Consider the following 22,523-nt stretch of genomic DNA (forward strand, 5'->3'; position numbering starts at 1 on the left):
TTCCAATTGTTTAATATGCCTAATAAGGTACATCCCAATGGGGGCATTGTACTCAATGCTAGTCTGAATTAGTGTGGAATATAAGGAGGTAAGGGTGCTTTTGACTTAGAAGAGATATCTTTTGCTATGAGCTGTGTGAGGTAAAAAAAATGTCCTCACTACCATTGCAACATGGTGGTTAAATGTAAGGGAGCAATCCACTCAAGTACCCAGGTCTCTCAGTACTTTCTCATTTTAGAGTGGTGTGTTATCTATAGTATAAGCTGGAGCTAGCAATACTTAGCAAATGCTACCATGCTGCACTGTTTAGTATTAAGTTTGAACTATTTTTTTGCAGTTATTGAGAAGTTTAAGTGCCTGTAACTATATGTCAGAGGGGGGACTTGACAATGGCTCATAGCTTACAAACATCCACAAAGTGTGTTAACCAAAGATCAGATTGCAAATGTTAATATTAAATCAAATTATGAATTTGCAACTTTTGCTTCTAAACACCAGGCTTAGCCTGAAAATAATCCAACTGCTTCAGTTCACTACCCTGGTCAACATATCAGCCAGTCAAACAATAAATCAACCAACCAAACAACCAATAAATAAATACATAAATAAATTCTTCTGCATTGTTCCATGGTCCCTATGAGAGAAAGAGTGAGACAGAGAAAGACAAAGAGATAGATGATACAACTGTTGGAGTTTGCTTTCCCTCCCCCTTAGATAGGCAAGTTGGTCAAAGGTCACAAAGACCATTCCACAGTCAACCTGTTGACTTCCAATGTTAGCGACTGGTGCCAGTTTACCAGCATTGCAGACAAACATCCTGCTACTACTCCTACTGGCTGGCAATGACATGATTTTTTTTTACATAGCATCAAGTCACCAGCGTATCTGATTACAGTTACTCACTGAATGGTAGAAATCTCATTTGTATATAATGTAAACAAATTTAGCCTAGGTGTAATCACTTAAGTATACCCCTGTCTATGGATATTTGCCTGCACTGTACTGATCAGAGCTATATATAACCAGTGTCTATAGTTTAGTAATTTATGTGTTAGGATATTGCACGTTGTGTCGACACTGTGGTGAGGTGTGGCTGTATGACCTGCAGTGCTACTTCACACACACATCACTGCCAGATCCTGATGGCTTCTCCTTCAGTCCTTATGCTGTTCTGCTGTGTTTCTCTCCAAGTGGTGAAGATGAACAAGATATAATATCAAGATGTGCTACCATTTGTCCATGTTGTGGAATCTCCTGGCTGACCCATGTTCTTAAAGTCCACCCATACCTCTCAACTGTCCAGATTTTTGCAGAATGTCCAGATTTTTTGCCTGATATTTTTGGTTTGTTCCTCATAAAATTTGTGGTTTTCGGGTGAATCACTAAGTTGATCTCAGGACTGAAGTCACTAAATAATGATGTATATTTGAGTTTAACGCAAATCCTGTTATTCTAGCAACTTTCTGAGTTTATAAGAGCAGTATTTAAAATCTGTCCCTATTTTTGGGCCTTTGTTCCCCCATTATGTCAGGCTTTGTCTAGATTTCTTGTGCTAAGAAGTTAAGAGATATGAGGCCACCCATACCACCCTCAGCTGTTCTCAAAGCGGCCCTCATAATAGAACTATCATCTTTTACTGTCACTTCTACCTGTTAACAACAAGCACATCACTGGCTGTTTGATGCTTCCAGACACTGCTGCTACATCTTTATGCACAGTGACCTGACAGTCACCATTTTAGAGGAGAATACAATATGGTAAACAGGCATGTACCATATAATGAGACAAAACTGCATAGTCTGGGGATGTCCATATGACAATAAGAGAACACGTTATAAGGTAACCACTACACATGGTACAAGTGGAACCGTGTTAATTACATATGATGCAGTACTGTAAACAAAATATGTACAACACCACTATAGCATAATTCATGGCACACATAACCCGTTTTCATAAAACAGCAAGATACACATGCACGTTTTATGTGCATTATGATCTTCTTCAGTGCATATAGCACACATGACAGTCAATGCCACTTCAGAAAAACACAATATGCCTACACAAGCCATATGTGCAGGAATAGAACAGCACATTGGACATTTAAACATGTTAATATGCTTACACCAAAATAATGTAAAGTACTGCATGTATAATGCCAATATTGTTATACACATTGAAAATAGACATGCCCATTGGCATGTTAATAGCATGGTAAACCTGTGTTTACCTGCAGCATTCTTTCAGCAAAGCACACAAGAGTTATAATATATGCATGCCACATACATGTACTGTAACTTGTAAAAGACATATTATCACTATATCATGTATACCCATGAACGTGTAGAACGATAGCTATGTACATATGATAAAGCATAATGAAGTAGAAATCATATGTACACCTAGTGTACTCCACAGAACTCAAGTCAAATGTGTATGTGTTTCTTGTTACACATGCACTGACACATTATAAGCACCTATATACATCTGAGGACTTATAGGGTCATAGGTACTTACTAGGTTATTTATTTGTTAGGATCAGCAGAAGCCCAGCCATGTTTTCCTGAGAGGTTTACTTGCCCTAGTATTGTAAGTAAAATTAACATATTGCCCTTTGTGTTTTAACCCTGAAACCCTTGTATATCAAGTACAACTAAGCAGAGTTATGCAGTCATTTATGTGTTACCCCCATCCTTCAGGGACAAGGGTGTTAATCCAGGGATGAACTTGCAGTTTCCCATCCAACCATCCAGATTATTCTTGAATAAGGGGCATACTCTTCTTTACTTTAAACAGAGAGGAAAATTATTCCAGAAAAGTGGCCTTCTCTGTGAAACATATCTATCCCTCCAGCATGTTCAATTTATGTTGCAGAAGAGATTAAGATTTCTTGAGCAGATGTTTCTGCCACTGTTAGACTTGTGGATGTGTAGTAGGTCTGAAAGGATGGAGATAGTAAGACAGGCAGAAATCACCTCTCAGTAGTTTGTACAATACCAAGAAAAGGAACTTGGCATTTAGATGGTCAATGTAGGTTTTGTGATTTTTGGGCCCTTTATTTTCTTGGTGAGAAAGTGCTGCGGTTGTTCAAGTTGTGGCAGGTTGTTCAGACCGATACGTAATCAAGGGAGCATTATACTTAATGATCTGCCAAATAAGTGCAGAATACAGTTGAACAATCACCTCCCTGAACCTGAATGCCATATCATTACTAATGAGCTGCATAAAGAAAAAGGACTTTCCTATAATAGTGGATACATGACTGAAGGACAACTCATTGTCAATATGCATTCCCAGGTCTCTAACTACCAGATCAATTTTCAGGAGTGTGTTGTCAGTGTGATAGTTGCAGGCAACACTGTGCTTGCCAAAGGATACTATTATGCATTTTTTTGTTGTTTAGTTTTAAGCCATGATTTTGGCCCCAACATTTTTTTAGGAAAGGCCTTCCTGAAGGATCCTGGTATCTTCTGAAGAGTTTATGAAGCAGTTATCTGCAAACCTGGTCAGCCATAAGCTCTTAACATTAGCTTTGAACTCCAAGAAGCAAATCTCAAAGACAAGTGGCCTGAGGACCATACCTTGAGGGATGCAACTAATGACAAGTCTTTCGGAGGAGGTACCCTAATTTTCTTGGTTCTATTTGTGAACCAGTTTGCTATCTAATGAGTTCCACAGGGATATACATTTAACCTGGTGAGTTTATCAAGTATATCAGAGTGTGGGATGGTGTTAACACTTTTGTAAGGTCTAGATATGTGGTATGTAAAGACTTTCTGTCATTTATTTCTTCAGCAAAATTCTCAAAGTAAAACACATTAATTTGACAGAATCTGCACATGACATGCCACATACGAGGTAAAATAGCCACCCAGCAAAAGACTTAGTATGCAGAATGTATTATACATCCCATCCCACAGTGTACTGTCAAAGATATGAGGGTGCTTACACATAATGCACATGGTGATACAGTGCATGTCTGCTGCAAAGTGCCTCACAGGGGCAATACTGTGTAGTACACATAAACTGAACAAAATAAATAATAAAGATATTTTGATCCACCTACAGCTGCATGAGAGGTGGCTATGCAGGTCACCATATTGAATTACATTTAGGAATGCTATTGCAGGGCTGGACACACATATAATCATATAAATGCATATGATTTACACTTTATCTCTGCTATGCCACTCTCAGATGTTGTGCTGCATTTTATATACTTTTATCCCTGCTACTTGTCAACAATTGACATTTCCATGACCACAATGGCCATTTATTCCTCATTTAGGCAACTTCTAGCCTCAGGAGATAAGCATCTAGACAACCATTAGGGTTTTCTGTATGATCCTAACCCCAGTAGCCATGGAGGTTAAGAGGTTAGGCTTACAATACAGGTCTTACAAATATACATTTGGCAAATATGAAAGACTGAAGCCATACTAATTACTTGAACTTTAATCATACCCTTACTCAGGAATGGGGTCCATTCCTGTCACATTATTAGAATTCCAAATCATTTAGAGAAATTAAAATAGGAAATCTTTATCCTTCTTGTCTAAACCTCTTTGTAAAGATTGTCATAAAATTTAAAATGATTCTATTAATACATCAGACCACTTCCCAATATGATATAAATGCAACTCAGAATCAATAAATACTGATGGTTCAAATACATGTTGCTTTTAGTAACTGTTTCTTTTTTGAAATGCTCCATGCAAAAATATTCTGTCAACTATAACCCCCATTTCATCCAGTATGATGTTATGAAAACAAAAGAAAGCACTGGATCACTACAAAATGTGTTTCATTTTATTTCTGCTCGACTTGCCAAATGGTTTTGAACAAACTTTCCATGGTATAAATATATCACTGAACTTTAACGCCGTATGAAATCTGCTCAACAGAATTTCTGCAAAAGATAGCCAACGATAATTTTAGTTAATTTTGTTATAAGAAAAAACATGAGAAAATGTCTCTGTTCCCAATCAATGTATGCCCTCATCTTGAAGGAAGTGAAGAAAGTCTTATAACAACTTTAAAATACTTCATAATAGTAATGACAGAGCTGCGTAAAACTAAGGCCACGATTCACAAAAGAGCGAGGTGTAAGTTATAAGGTTGCAGAAAAAAAGACCTTTAATACGATTGTGGAAATCAGAGATGCAGAGACATATTAGCTGCAATGATGAAAAGACATCATTATCAGCCAATTTGCATAACTCTGAATTACTTGATGATTAACACAAGTACTAAAAGATACTTTTCTGCTGTCCTTGAAGTATTCACTGCTGGCAACCAATGCATACCATTAGAACTAGCATCCCCCATACACATGCACACATCCAACACAAACACTCTCAAAGACAAAACTACATACACACCATTGTTCAACACATATTGTGCACCCACCCTTACCTGATCATACTTGTGCACATACTCACCTATTCACCCACACACACACACACACACACACACACACACACACACACACACACACACACACACACACACATACATTTACATGTGACCATCATTTACAGGCACTTTTATAATAGACCTGGAATACCTGCTTGAGATCAAGAGACTGGATAAGTGCAAAGTGGCCCAGAAATGTATCTCAACTCTTTGTTGTCAGAACCATATAGTGCAACACACTGCAGTTCTCCTCTTCCCACTCGACTTCTTAGCTCAAGTCAAGAATCAGATCAAGACCAAAACTGAGGAACAGATTGTAAGTTCTCTTATAGTTAGAAAGTTGCAAAAATGGCAAGCTTGGAATTGGCAAGAATTTTCTGAAGGATATGAAATCTGAAACCCAGATGCCTGTCATTATTTAATGACTGCGATCCACAACAACTTGTCAGAAAGCCAGAAATTTTACAAGGAACAGACCAAAATATCTCTCAAGTTCTTTGCTTAAATGTACTGGACAAAGTAAAAAATAATGGCTACACAAAAGCTAAAAAAAAGTCACAATTGTAATTTATTTATTTATTGTTATCCACTTGTTAACTGGATAAATCTTCTGTACAAAGTGTCTCATTTCAGGGTGACAGGAGTGCACTTGCAAGGTTAAGTGACTTGCTCAAAGGTTTACAGTAGGTATAAGGCAGACAGAATGAACCAAACCATGTGCTTTTAGCTAGAGGCAGAAAGTCTTTAATGGGCCACTACGGCAAATGATGAAAACCTATATTTTTTATCTTGCCTTGAATTGGTGCACCTCCCAAAGCTGCCAGCAGCAAAATAAGTACTCATTCCTAATTTTATTCATTTATTTTTTTTATCCTTTGAAAAGCTAAGTCTGTCCCATAATGCACTATGAGAGTACAGATTGTAAGAATAAGTAGTTCTACCATTTATTGTCAGACTACACTTCCATTCACTTAGAATGGAACACCTGAAAAAAACTGCAGAGTTTGACAGTCTACAGATCATGTGTCATTGAATGTTCTGCACTGAAATGTTGTTCCTACTGATGTACTACACATTCTCTGAAAGAAGATTGCAAAAGTGTCAACACATTACCAAAATAAAAGAGTAGATCTTGCTTATTAAACCTGATGGACTTCTTTGAGAATGTCATCAAAGCCTGGGATGAGGACAAAGCAGTACATACCGCCTATCTTGATTTAGCCAAGGCTTTTGACACAATTCCCCACTCAGGGATCATTAAGAAACTCTTACAGCTGGGGATTAACCCATACCTCACTAGACAGGTAGCCAACTGGCTCACCAACAGAACTCACACTGTCAAAGTTGGGGAGTCCACCCTCACCAGTAGACCAGTTACCAGTGGGGTACCACAAGGATCTGTGCTAGGCCCGCTACTATTTGGAATCTATTTCTCTGAAGTCCAGGCAAAGGTAGATGGCCTGTGGCTTACCATGTTTGCAGGTGACTACAAATTGGGCACAATCTGAGTCCCCATTGATGTAAACATATTACAGAAGGGGCTGACACAGACAAATGATTGGTGCCAAAGTCACAGACGAAAACTAAACACAAAAAAAATGCCTCATTATTCCCTTTGGCAAAGAAGTAGCCCCTGCTAATTATGATATAGATAGCACCCCTCAAAGCTCAAACCCAGTTGTGTGAGTCTTGGGAACACAGGTTGATAACAATCTAAACTTTGATCACCGAGTATCCATAGTGGTAAGGAAAGCCTTCTAGATTGTGCATCTCATAAATAAGGGCATCCCATCCAAGGCTAAGGAGGTTATAACTCTGCTGTACTTATCCCTTATCAGACCACAAATTTAATACAATGCTCACTTCTGTGTGTATCTCACCAGGCACCTGCAGCAACTGGAGAGACCACAAAGGTTTCCAACCAAGACAATCCAGAACCTCCAAAACGTGACTTAAATGAAAAGACTGAAAGTCATGTCACTGCACTCTGTATCATACATGCTGCTGAGAGATGACCTGTGCCTGCCCTACACAGCAGTCTCTGACTTTGCCCTCATGGAAATGATGCACATCCACAAATCAAATGGGACAAGAGTCATTCACTCCAGGGATCTCAACTTAGCCTGTGACATTAGCAAAACATGTTGGAGAAACAGATATATCTTCCGGACATTGTCACTCCTCTAGAATAAGTTCCCACTTCATGGGAAGCAGAGCTCCTCAATGACCCTATTTAAGTGCAACCTTGACAATTCAATGGGTGACCATAAATTCATCCCAGGGGTGGCACCTATGTCCCTCATGGACAGGGGGAGTTGGCACTGATCACAGAATTGCTCTGCCGACCAGTGACCATCTAATTATGGTAAATTAGGGTACATGGGTTTTTACATGGCTAGGCTTGTAGAGGCCCTAGGGCCATTAGCCCAGTAACCTCCTATGAACTTATGAACCTACAAAGAACAGTTTTGCAAGTTTCAATTCCTGGCCAACTTACTCCTCCCATCTCCCCTCCTTCAGTGAGCTAGAATCTCACATTTCTAGCTTGGCTGTTAGCCAACTTTACATAACAATATACCTCAAACAAATCACAGCCTGGTGTGCCACTAAAACTGTTCCTTTATATATGTCTCTTCACTTTTAAATATAATTTTCCAAGAATTATTTCTAAAAAAAAGTACACATATAAGTCCAGAGTTTTGGCCAATCTATCCATTTCTTAAAATATGCTCAGTGAAATATTCAATTTGAATTGCATTCTGGCTGCTCATGTATTTATCTTTGTATAGTTATTTTGTTATAATTAGCATGACATGAACTATGGTATTTGATGCCAAGCTTTACGTAACAATGAAACTGTGCTTGGTTTCTACTAACAATGACTTCCCAGGCTTTTGATGTAACTCGGTACTTTCTGTTAAAATTGCTTTATGTAGTTTGTCTTAGTCGTATACTTGTAGCATATCTCACACCCTCTCAGCAACAGACTCATGAAGGAAGCTTCCAAATCTGATACTTTTGAAAATAGAAATACTACTGTTTTAGTAAGTTCGCAAAATAAGACTACACAAATTAGCATTCGTTTTCTGAAGTAAAAAAATAAGTCTTTATTGCATTGAATGTCATTATTTGTTCATGAGAATCCAACAAATTTTTCAAAAAGCATTATGGATTGGAGTATGTCAGAACAAAAGTATAAGTGAAAATTAATGACACTTGTAGGGTACGCTGATAAGCAATCTGACACTCCTACTTATCAGTTCTTTATTACAACTACCCCAAATCAGACAGGCATGTGCATATTTCATGACACACATATATCGGAACAGTATCAGTAGCTGTAGCAGTGATACCATACTCTAAACAGGGCACTCCAAGCAGTTTTACTTTTTATCTCTCCATTTCACAATGCATAACATTCACACCATACTTACAAGGGCACACTTCCACTCACCACAAACACACAGCCACCCATACTTACACAACATACCAGTCAACTTTGAGGCTTTTCCCACCACTCTACAAAACACTGCTGTAATGGTTTTAACAAACAAAAATGATTGATGGATGTCAGCTCAGGATTCCCATCACTACCCATTGGAGGCAGTCCACTGCACTTACACAAGTATCCCCCTCAGCAGGGCAGCAAGCAGGTGTCAGTACAGATTTTCTCCATCATTCTTTTCCACCACACACACACACACACACACACACACACACACACACACACACAATGATACAGTCCTGCAGAGTCCTACAGCGGCAGAGAGAGAAAAGGGAGACTTTGAGTGGATTAAGTACCTCTGTTTTGCTTTTGTTGCTTATTTTTGCTACCCACATTATTCTGACCATTTTTTATTAACTGTGCTATTTATTTGAACTGTTTTTTTAAATTTTTATATTGTTGCACTTTAATTCATCGTTTTTAAGTGTTTTTTCATCTGTTTAATTGTAAAGGGCTACACACTGAAGTGCGATAGCCGTTTCCTGCTTTAAAAATGTTTTTTTACTTGTATCTGTTCTAACTTTTGAAAAAAACAAACAAAAAATCCAATCTCTGTACTCATTTCCCTCCTTTCTAGAGCTAGTAGAGTCTGGTTTTCAGATTTTGCTGAATTCTGGGTTGTTTGTAAGTTTCTGTGTTGCCCAGACCTTTCTGAGATAGAGGGAAGCTTCTCTGTTCATCAGTGAGAGTGGTGAGCTTTGAAACAGCCTATCTGTCACCTGGAGGAGTGGTTTCAGCTCAGAATCTGTAGTTTTATTGGCCGTTTTGGGCTATTTCTATTCCTTTCATCTTTCTGTTTAAAAACCCGTGTTTGTGTGGTTTTGCGCTCCGTGCAGCAGCATTTAACTGCAGTTAAACTATTCCCAGTGCCAGAAAGTCTGCTCATCAGATTTCCCATTAGAACTAGCCAGTCTTCTAGTTTTAGCACACAAAACTGTTTCTGTTCCCTTAAAACTAGCCAATCTTCTAGTTTTACCACTCAAAACTGTTTCTGTGCCCTTAAGCTAGCCAGTATTCTAGTTTTACCACTCATAACTGTTCCTGGTGCTCCTCACTTGTCCAACTCTTGCTGGAAGCACTAAATAATCTACAAATTATTGCAGCACTCAACTTTCCTCCCTAATCAAGAGGAAATCAGCTCCCAGTACTTAAATTAATAAGCACCAACCAGGCTTGTTCAAGGGTCAGCTCCAGGTGTTTTCTCCTGTCCATCTGATGAATCTGGGCATCTTGGGGCAATGTAGCAATTGTCTCATGTACACTGTCTCCTCCTACCATCCAACATTACCATCTGTGAAAGATGCACTTAAATAGCCAAACTGAAAGCCAGTCTCTCTCAGTCCAAGACTGGACTAGACAGTCAAGAGGAGAAGGTTAATACCACACCACAGTCAACACATAGTCCATCAAAACCTGCACCTCTCAAACCTACACATAGTAATACAAAACACACACCTACATTCACAGAGGTTCTCAATAAAAATCTGCCCAAACAACAGAGACCTCCAAACCTTAAACGCAAGCAACCACAACCCCCAACACTACCCGAACAACACATTGCCCACAAAATCAGTGTGCCACTCAACCTCAGCCTGTAAGTCAAAACAACGTACCTAGCACACTAGTCACTGGTGACTCTATAGTCAGGCACACTGACGTACCCCTCAACAAGCTGAACAAGGAGAAAGTCACTGTCAGCTGCCTGTCGGGTGCCAAGATCCACCATATAATGCACGCACTCAGGTCACTCCACAACAAGTACAAGTATGACTCCATCATTGTCCATGTTGGAGTGAATGACCTGAGATGTACCCCCCTGGACTACATGAAAAGAGACATGGAGGAGCTCTCTGACCATGTGGCCCAGGCAGGTATGACACTAGCCCTGAGCAGCATCCTGCCATCACCCAGAATGATGCCACAGTACAAGGACAAAATGATTGACTTGAACAATTGGCTAAGATTCTGGTGTCATTCCAAGGGGATCCAGTATCTGTCTGGGACGACATGACCGACAAGCCACTATGCTTTTCCAGAGATGGCCTGCACCTGTCATTGCTGGGATTCCAGATACTGGCTAAAGCTCTTGCTGCTCCTATAGTGCCTTTTTTAGGCCAGGCTCAAATGTCAAATGCACCACCATAGTAGACATAAAGAAGCAAAATCTAAGGGTAATGCTACTCAATGCTAGAAGTCTAAACCTCAAAATGCACACACTCAAGGCCCTCCTTGGGTTGTTTGTAAGTTTCTGTGTTGCCCAGACCTTTCTGAGATAGAGGGAAGCTTCTCTGTTCATCAGTGAGAGTGGTGAGCTTTGAAACAGCCTATCTGTCACCTGGAGGAGTGGTTTCAGCTCAGAATCTGTAGTTTTATTGGCCGTTTTGGGCTATTTCTATTCCTTTCATCTTTCTGCTTAAAAACCCATGATCTGAAGTAGGAGATTCATTTGTCTGCAACCTGTGGGTCATGGATCCGATATCGGATCTGAACCGGCATGGTTTTCCAGCTATGGATCCGAGCTCTCAGCTCCTCCCCTCACCCATAATGCCCTGCTCTCCCTACATGACCTCAGATCTAGTTTGCCGCGCTGGTGACCAGATTGGATTTTCAGAGCTCTTCAGCTAAGTGTAGCTTTTCTCTTTTTTCAGTGTAAAATTTAAACAGGGGGAACCAGGTCTTACCCTCTTTGTCGAGAAGCCATGAGAGTGTGGGAATGGGCAAGCTCCACCAACCGCTTTCTCATCGCAACGCATATTCCGGGTCGGTCCAACATCCTTGCGGACAAGCTCAGTCGCACCATTCTCTCCCCTTACGAGTGGTCTCTCAATGCTCAAGTAGCGAAATGCATCTTCGCATGGTGGGGAACTCCTTGTTGCGTCTTTTTGCGTCTCCCTCAAACACCAAGTGCGACAGTTTTTTCGCACTAATACCTCCGACCGGAGATACCCCAAGAGACGCTCTGGTGCATGCTTGGCCCCCCGGTCTTCTTTACGCTTACCCTCCCTTGCCTCTGATGCTCCAAGTTCTTCAGAAAGCCTCCCAGTTGGGGTGCAGAATGATTCTCATTGCCCCATTCTGGCCTCGACAGATCTGGTTCCCTTTCCTAAGGTCTCACTCAGTGAATCCACCTTGGATTCTAGATCCCATTCCGGATCTCATATCTCATCCCTCCCATCTACCATCCCCGAATCTGGACAACCTGAAGCTAACTGCTTGGCTGCTCCAGTTCCACTCCTGAACAGGACTCCCGGTATTTCGTCTCCCGTTAAGGCCATCCTGGTAGCGGCTCATAAACCATCTACCAGGAAAGTTTACCGCAGCAAGTGGAAACGGTTCTCCATTTGGGCGGAGCGGCAAGGTCTAGACCCCTTCACAGTTCCCCTTCCTCTGGTGCTTGACTTTCTAACCACTCTTTTTAATGATGGTGCCAGCAATTCCACGGTCAAAGTACAACTTGCGGCAATTTCTCACTATCATATTGGTCATGACTCCAGCCCACTGATGTCTGCCAAATTGTGTAAAATCTTCATGAAAGGTACTTTTCTTCTTAGGCCACCTGTAAAGCAAGCGATTCCTCCTTGGGACCTTTCTTTGGTCCTTCAGGCCTTGACCGCTCCCCCCTTCGAACCAGCGGCCACTGTAGATCTGAAATTTTTATCTCTTAAGACAGCCTTTTTAGTGGCCATTACCTCAGCCAAGAGAGTTTCGGAACTTCAAGCCTTGTCCATCAAGCCTCCTTACTTGGTCTTTCATCCGGACCATGTATTCCTCAGGACCAACCCGTCCTTTCTTCCTAAGGTAGCTTCTGAAGCAAATATTAATCAATCCATTAACCTCCCTGTTTTCTTCCCTAAATATCAAAACAAGGGTGAATACAAGCTTCATTCCTTAGATGTTCACAGGCAGCTTCGTTTTTATCTGAACAGGACAACTGGTCATAGGCAATCCGACCAGTTGTTTATTTCCTTTGCTAAATTCAATTTGGGCAAACCAATTTCCAAAGTCTCCTTATCACGCTGGATTTCACAGTGCATCTTATTGGCTTATCAAGCTTCTGGGAGGCCCGCACCTGAGGGAGTACATGCCCATTCAACCCGGTCAGTTTCTACCTCAGCAGCCTTTAAAGCTAGGATTCCTCTGGATGATATTTGTTCAGCAGCCACTTGGGCTTCATCCCATACCTTTATTTCCCACTACAAGTTGGATATTACATCCAGAGGTAGAGCATCCTTTGGCTCCGTGGTGCTCCGGAATATCCTTCCATGACGGCCGCCCAAGATTCAGGTAGCTGGGGACTCTGTCCCACAGGTTGCGGACAAATGAATCTCCTACTTCAGATTTAGAAGTTATGTACTTACCATAACGTTCCATCTGAGTAGGTGTATTCATTTGTCTGCAACCACCCCACCCTCCTATCCCCCTGGCCTTGTCATTTTCCTGCATAGTAAGTGTTACCCTTTCTAGGGTATCTGGATTTATGGCAAACTCGATCTGAGGTCATGTAGGGAGAGCAGGGCATTATGGGTGAGGGGAGGAGCTGAGAGCTCGGATCCATAGCTGGAAAACCATGCCGGTTCGGATCCAATATCGGATCCATGACCCACAGGTTGCAGACAAATGAATACACCTACTCAGTTGGAACGTTATGGTAAGTACATAACTTCTAATTTGCGTGGTTTTGCGCTCCATGCAGCAGCATTTAACTGCAGTTAAACTATTCCCGGTGCCAGAAAGTCTGCTCATCAGATTTCCCATTAGAACTAGCCAGTCTTCTAGTTTTAGCACTCAAAACTGTTTCTGTTCTCTTGAACTAGCCAGTCTTCTAGTTTTAGCACTCAAAACTGTTTCTGTTCCCTTGAACAAGCCAGTCTTCTAGTTTTAGCACACAAAACTGTTTCTGTTCCCTTAAAACTAGCCAATCTTCTAGTTTTACCACTCAAAACTGTTTCTGTGCCCTTAAGCTAGCCAGTCTTCTAGTTTTAGCACTCATAACTGTTCCTGGTGCTCCTCACTTCTCCAACTCATGCTGGAAGCACTAAATAATCTACAAATTACTGCAGCACTCAACTTTCCTCACTAATCAAGAGGAAATCAGCTCCCAGTACTTAAATTAATAAGCACTAACCAGGCTTGTTCAAGGGTTAGCTCCAGGTGTTTTCTCCTGTCCACCTGATTAATCTGGGCATCTTGGGGCAATGTAGCAATTGTCTCATGTACACTGACAACTGCCTCCCCCTACCATCCAACATTACCATCTGTGAAAGATGCACTTAAATAGCCAAACTGAAAGCAAGTCTCTCGCAGTCCAAAATTTGACTAGACAGTCAAGAGGAGAAGGTTAATACCACACCACACTCAACACATAGTCCATCAAAACCTGCACCTCTCAAACCTACACATAGTAATACAAAACACACACCTACATTCACAGAGGTTCTCAATAAAAATCTGCCCAAACAACAGAGACCTCCAAACCTTAAACGCAAGCAACCACAACCCCCAACACTACCCGAACAACACATTGCCCACAAAATCAGTGTGCCACTCAACCTCAGCCTGTAAGTCAAAACAACGTACCCAGCACACTAGTCACTGGCGACTCTATAGTCAGGCACACTGACGTACCCCTCAACAAGCTGAACAAGGAGAAAGTCACTGTCAGCTGCCTGTCGGGTGCCAAGATCCACCATATAATGCACGCACTCAGGTCACTCCACAACAAGTACAAGTATGACTCCGTCATTGTCCATGTTGGAGTGAATGACCTGAGATATACCCCCCTGGACTACATGAAAAGAGACATGGAGGAGCTCTCTGACCATGTGGCCCAGGCAGGTATGACACTAGCCCTGAGCAGCATCCTGCCATCACCCAGAATGATGCCACAGTACAAGGACAAAATGATTGACTTGAACAATTGGCTAAGATTCTGGTGTCATTCCAAGGGGATCCAGTATCTGTTTGCCTGGGACGACATAACCGACAAGCCACTATGCTTTTCCAGAGATGGCCTGCACCTGTCATTGATGGGATTCTGGATACTGGCTAAAGCTCTTGCTGCTCCTATAGTGCCTTTTTTAGGCCAGACTCAAATGTCAAATGCACCACCATAGTAGACATAAACAAGCAAAATCTAAGGGTAATGCTACTCAATGCTAAAAGTCTAAACCTCAAAATGCACACACTCAAGGCCCTCCTTAAGATGGAGAACATCGACATCTGTGCAGTGACAGAGACCTGGTTTAAGACTCCAGAGAGCACTCCTGCATTACCAGGCTACAATTCTTACCACACTTTTCGGCCACCCAACCCGGACCAAAATATTAAAGGAGGAGGTGTGTCCATATTCATAAAGAATATCCACACCTCTAGACTAGTTGCTCAACATAATACCTCTGAAATTATCCATGTACAATTAACACTGGGTAAGACTGCAATTCAGGTTGTAGTGTGTAACAGTTCCCTGCCATGCCCCCCCCCCCCGGATACCTAGTCCATGTTTCTCGATATACTGGATAATATTGAGATACAGCCCAATACCCTAATTCTGGGAGATTTCAACTACCCCTTCATCAACTGGGAAAACTACTCATGTGCTAACTCATTTGCTCAACGTTTTCTGGACTTCATCAATTCTAATGTCCTGGACCAGCTTGTCTATACCCCTACCAGGGATAGCAACATCCTGGACCTTGACATTACCAATATGGGTAAATTGATGCTTCACGCCAGAGGTCAGCTCCTCACTGGTCAGGTCTGACCACAAGCTAATCACCCTAGACATCCATATCTCTCCCCCCCGTTAAGGAAAATACCGTAAAAAACTTCTACAAAGCCAACTTCATGCTTCTTAAGTCAGAAGTGGCAAACTTCATTACACCCACACAGATGGAAAATAGTGGCATGACTGCTGAATCATATACAAATGCACTGTATAAGCACATCACAAGTGCATGGACCGTGCCATCCCCAACAGAACCAAGATGATATCCTCCAGATAAAGGAAGCCAATCTGGTGGTCCCCTGCCATAAACAAGCTCTACAACAGAAGGAAGAAACTGTTTCAGAAAAAGAGTAAAATCCCATGACTGCAAGAACTCCCTGGTCAATCTCAGCAAGAAGCTGAGATCCCTCATAAAATCTTCTAAAGCTAGTTACAAAAATAAAATCTCCTTGGATTCTAAAGACAACCACAAAGCCTTCTACAGCTATGTCAAGAATCTCAATGGGAACACTCAGATCTGCTCTGAACTACAGCACAATGGCACTACATTTACCGAACCAACTGATATTGCCAACATCCTGGCAGACAGGTTCAGTGTAAACTTTACCTCCCCTCACCCCCAAAGGGCCCATGCCCATACCAGATGATTGCAGACCCCCTGAAATCATGGCCGCACAGGTGAAGACCACACTCTCCAAAGCCAAGAACACAGCATCTATGGGACTGGACAACATCCCAGGCTGCATTATGTGCAAACTACAGACTGAAATGGCACCCCACCTAAGTACCATGTTCAACCATAGCCTCACTTCAGGCTTTGTGCCTAAGGAGTGGCACACAGTGACAGTTATCCCACTCCACAAAGGGGGTGCTACCACAGACCTTGGGAACTACAGCCACATTAGCCTGACGAGCCTGGTCTGCAAGGCCATGGAACTCATCATCCTAGAGCTTATAAACAAACACATAGGTAACCTCCAAACTCTGGACCCCACTCAGTTTGGGTTTGTAAAGGGTAGATCATGCCTCCTAAACCTGATGGAATTCTTTGAAACAGTCACTAGAGACGTAGATGAGGGTAAGGTAGTGCACACTGCCTATCTTGACCTCGCCAAGGCTTTTGATACCATCCTCCACTCTGGTATTATAGATAAACTCACTGGACTAGGCATAACTCCCTATGTCACAAGATGGGTGGCCAACTGCTCACTGACAGAACCCACACAGTGAAAGTAGCCGACTCCAAATCTGACTTCAGACCAGTGACAAGCGGAGTACCACAGGGTTCGGTCCTGGGTCCTCTCCTGTTCGGTATCTACTTCTCTGAAGTCCAGGCAAATACAGCTGATCTCTGGCTAATGAAATTCACAGATGACTGCAAACTAGGAGCCATAATCAATTCACCTAAGGATGTGGACATTCTACAAAGAGGCGTCACTGAGACTGATGCTTGGTGTCAAAGTCATGGCCTAAAGCTCAATGCCAAGAAGTGCATTGTCATCCCCTTTGGGAAAAATACCATATCCATGAACTACCACATAGGCAGTAGCCTACTAAATACAGAAAGTGTGATAAGAGACCTTGGGACACAGGTGGATAGTAGTCTCTCCTTTGATAATCACGTCGCCACAGTAGTCAGGAAATCCTTCTACATGGCACACCTCATCACAAATGGGTTCTCCTCCAGAAAAATAGAGGTCATCGTTCCTCTCTACTTATCCCTTATTAGACCCATCATAGAGTACAATGCCCCATTTGGCATGTACCTCGCAAGACATCTGCAACAGCTGGAAAGGCCACAGAAATACCTCGCTAAGAGGATTACCAGCCTCAAACAGATGCCATACGCCGACCGTCTCAAAAAACTCCAGCTCTACTCCGTCGCATATCACCTACTCCGAGGCGACCTCTACCTAACATTCAAAGCTATGTCTAACCATGACCTGATGGACATGCTACACTTAGAAATCCCAATCTCTCTGAGCCACATGCTCTAGGGACCTAAACCTGGTCACCACAATAAACAGAACATGCTGGAGGGATAGATTCCTGTCCCAGAGACTTCCCCTGCTGTGGAATTGGCTGCCCATTCATGTCAAGCAAAGCTTCTCATTAGCCCTCTTTAAGAGAAATCTTGACAACTGTATGGGTAATAGGAAATTCACCCTGGGAATCACTGCTATGGCTCTGTTTGACAAGGGCACAGGAACATAATTTTCTTGGGTGGCAAAAGCCAGGGAACTCATTTGGCTAGGCTTATATAGGCCATAGGGCCGATAGCCTAGTACTTACCTATGAACCTATGAGCCTATAATGTGTGCAAATCTGTTAGTTCAATGTCAATACACTTGTCTCTTAATCCAGTCTTATAACACCTGCTACCTATCACCTTGTCAGCACTTGTAAATCCACAGCTGCAAATCTTGTTGTCCATTACACTTTGACTAGCAGACACACACACACACACACACACACACACACACGCACACGCACACGCACACACACACACACACACACACACACACACACACACACACACACACACATGCACATTACTCGTGTTGGTGAACAGTGGGGCTTTGACTCCTTCTCTCCAAAACAGTGCTATAATGGGGAATAGGTGCAAAAACTATTGAGACATGTCAGCATAGGACACCCCACAGATGTTGCAGCAAGAACATTGCACTCACACCTCTATCCCCCAAGTAAAGCTTCAAGCCAGTGGTGGTCCAGCTTTGCTCCACAGTTCTGTTACTCCATATATGCAATAATTATGTTTGCATACACACACACACACACACACACACACACACACATGAACAAATAAACATATGCAGATCCAGAATGTCACATGACCATGACACAGTGGCCAACTCTCTACAAAACAGTGTTGCAAGGATACTGTGTGTAAATCAACTGCTGTTTTCCTGTTTTCACACACACACCCACATCCAGACATGCACACACACACACTTGCCCACACTTACACACACACACACACACACACACACACACACACACACACACACACACACACACACACATATATATGCACATACACATGCTCACCCACAGACATATATACGCACAAACTTGCCCATGCACAGAGCCACCTGCTCGCCCCCACACACACACACACACACACACACACACACACACACACACACACACACACACACACACACACACACTTGCTCCCCACCCACATGCACACATGCTCACCCCACACACACAGACACACACTCACCCCTGCAGCACACACAGGCTCAGACACCCTACATATTAAAAGAGAACACTACACCACTTAATTTAAAGTGAAGGAATGAAATCTAATTAATTCAGAAACTAAAACAGTAAGCAGTAGCATAATCCAGATACAGGCTTGCTGCTTCTGGAACTGTTTGCAGTGGTTTGTTCTGAGCACATTTTCCAGGCCATCTTGCATTAGAGGGGGCCTATCTGCACTTTTGTGAGATAATTGTGCTTATTGGGACCTGTCTTGTAAAGGAAGGCCAGTCTAGGGCTTGGAATAAGCATCTTCATTGGTCCTTTTGGATCTTTTTCAAGTTTTTTTTTTCAGGTTTTTAGGTTCTGGTATTTAGGCCCTGCATTTGAGCAGGTTTCTGCTTATTTGTGCCAAGCTGAACTGAGGTGGGCTACCAGCCACAACTCTGAGCTGAGATACCAGATGACTAAAGGCTTCTGAGCTTCCAAAAAACATAAGCTGCCTGTTTTTGTTTTTTTGTTTTTGCTTATTTATGCTACTTGCTGCACTTTTTTATTGCCAGCTACCTACATTTATTTATTTACTGTGTACTAAACTAAACTGTTTTACTGCAATTATCTGCTTTATTGCGCCTGTTAAATCAAAATTTATTGCTGTTTACAAAGCTTTTTTGTTAGCTTCATTGTTTAAGTATTTACTGGTATTGTTTATTGTCTGTAAGTTATCTGCTTGTTCTGGTTTTCTCACCAATCAGTTTTTAAATAACTGACCTGTTAACTATTTAAAACATTCTTTTGAGCATCCTTGCTGATTTTCTGCTGTTTTAAACATCTTTATAGTGTCGCACTGCTATTTTACTGCTGTTCTAAACATTCTCTAGTGTTTCCAGCTGAAACTGTGGCAGCTAGTAGCTGTAGCATAGTCCAGATACAGGCTTGCTGCTTCTGAAACTGTTTGTAGTGCTTTGTTTGTTCTGAACACATTTTCCAGGCCATCTCAGATTAGAAGGGGGACGATCTGCACTTTTGTGAGATAATTGTGCTTATTGCAACCTGCCTCGTAAGGGGAGGCCAGTATAGGGCTTGAAATAAGCATCCTCATTGGTTCTTTTGAATCTTTTTATAAAGTTATTTTCAAGTTTTTAGCTTCTGGTATTTAGGCCCTGCATTTCAGCAGGTTTCTGCTTGTTTGCGCATCCTGCAGCACTGCCCAGTGCCATGCAGTTGTGCACCAAAACCGGACAGTTAAATTCAACAAATTTTCCTAAAACACAGGCAGAAATATCCACCCACTGAACTCCTCCATGTTTGATTCTGAATAGCCACCCCTAGTGACAACAGTCTTCAGCCTAGCATTATGGAGAGTTGGACAACCCTTGTTTCTCTTGCTAACCTTGTTGACTTGTGTCTTTTGAGACAGTGTAGCAATTCCCTCATGTACACAGACAACCCTCTACTAGTAATTTACACCAAGAATCCAGAATACATGCTCTCTCTCTCACTCAAAGCAGTAACACGGAGAAAGTTGTCAACTTACCCACCACTACATATTCACATAGTGCCACTACTCATACACATAGTATGCATCAAACACATAAATCCACATGCACAGAGGTTCTCTAGAAAAGCTTACCAAAACACCAGAAACCTCCAAACACAAGACTGCTACAAATAACACAGTCCCCACAGCACCCATGACACATAGCAACACCAGTGTCTCACCCACCAAGCCAGTAAGGAGTAGCACTCAAAAAAAAACAAATTTATTTGTCATTGGAGACTAAATAGTGAGGCACACAGATGTACCACTCACCAGGCTGGACTAGGAGAAAGTCACAGTCAGCTGCCTGTCTAGTGCCAGGATTCATCAGACCTCATAAGCAGTCAGGTCTCTCAGCAACAAATATCGTTATGACTCTGTCATAGCTCACGTTGGTGTGAATGACCTGAGATGTACCTCACTAGACTATATGAAGAGAGTCATGGCTGAGCTCTCTGAGTTTGTGTATCAGGCAGGTATGTCCCTAGCCTTGAGCAGCGTACTATCCTCACCTAGAATGATGCCAAAGTATAAATGAAAAAATGATTGATTTCATTAATTGACTCATTTTCTGGTGTCATTCAAAGGGGATCCAGTTCCTGTCAGCCTTCGAAGCCATAGTCAACAAACCTTGCTGCTTTGCTAGAGACGGTTTGCACCTGGCACCTCTAGACTTTTGACTGCTGGCAAAGGCTCTTGCCTCCTCCAGTGTACCTTTTTAGGCAAGGTCTCAAAAACAATAGTATCGATGTGAAATTAACTAGAACAAAATAAGTGTCATGCTGTTAAATGCTAGGAGCTTAAACCAAAAACTGCACTCCCTCAAAGCACTTCTGTGTAGTCACAGTCATCACTAAATGCAATCTTAGGTACTGACTAGCATTTCTATGGTATTACATTGGGATGAAATGGCTAGGCATAAAATGACCTCCGGGTTGATAGTCTAGTAATCTGCTATGATCATACGATCCTATGAGTATAAATATAAAAACAAAAATGCAGAAAGGTAGCAGTCTGTCGATACAAATCCACGAAATGTAAAGAGATTTTAACGCAGAATTAGTTTAATAAAGTAGCGTTTTCGCTGCTAGAAAAATCCGCAGCTTCTTCAGAAAAAACTTAAAACCAAACAGTAAAACTTTTTTTTAAAAAAGGTTTAGAGGAAGTGTTAAAATTACATCACTTCCTGTTGGAAACCTCATGACCACACGCCCATACAAAAGATACTAAAAGCGCTCCGAAAAATTAAATGGGCGCAAAATTAATTAAATAAAATACCTTTTCCGCTGCTTAAAAAGTCTGCAGCTTCTTTGCAAAAAACTTCATTAAAACAAGAAACCAAGGCTTTTTTTAGAGGTTAAAAGGAAGTGTGCCAAAATACATCACTTCCTATTGAAATCCTAATGGCAACACACTTATGTAAAAACATTGCTGGTTTAGCTCCTAAGATAAAAGTGTGAAAAAAGTAAATAAGTATAGTAAAGCATAACCCCGTATAGAATAACAGGTTTGAAGTAGAGAATGAAAAAAAAAAAAAAAAAATATGAAAAAGTAAAAAGTGAGACAAGATGCGAAAAAGTAAAAGGGAGGATGAAAGTGCAGACAGAAAAAAGAGTTGTAAGGGGAGAAGAGGGGAAGGAAAGGAAGGGGAAGAGGGGGAGGAAGAGATAGGGAGGGAGGAGGAAAAAGGAAAGGGGAGGGGTGGCGGGAAGGGGGGTATATAGGGAGGAAAGTGGAAAAGAGGGAAGGAAGGAGCGAGAAAAGAAGGACAAGCAGAGGAAGTAATAAAATTTATCTAGTGTAACTCCTCAGTTTGAGAACTGCTGAAATGTTCCTTCCTTCCCTCTTTTCCACTTTCCTCCCTATATACCCCCTTCCCCTCCTCCCCTTCCCTTCCCCTCTTCCCCTCCTTCCCCTCTCTTCCCCCTTCCCTTTCCTTCCTCTTCTCCCTTACAACTCTTTTTCTGTCTGCACTTTCATCCTTCCTTTTACTTTTTTCATCTTGTCTCACTTTTACTTTTCATATTTTTTTTTTTCATTCTCTACTTCAAACCTGTTATTCTATACAGGGTTATGCTTACTATACTTATTTACTTTTTCACACTTTATCTTAG

This window comes from Protopterus annectens, chromosome 1.part0 (assembly GCF_019279795.1).
Source record: "Protopterus annectens isolate FY-2018-M chromosome 1.part0, PAN1.0, whole genome shotgun sequence".
NCBI lineage: Eukaryota > Metazoa > Chordata > Ceratodontiformes > Protopteridae > Protopterus > Protopterus annectens.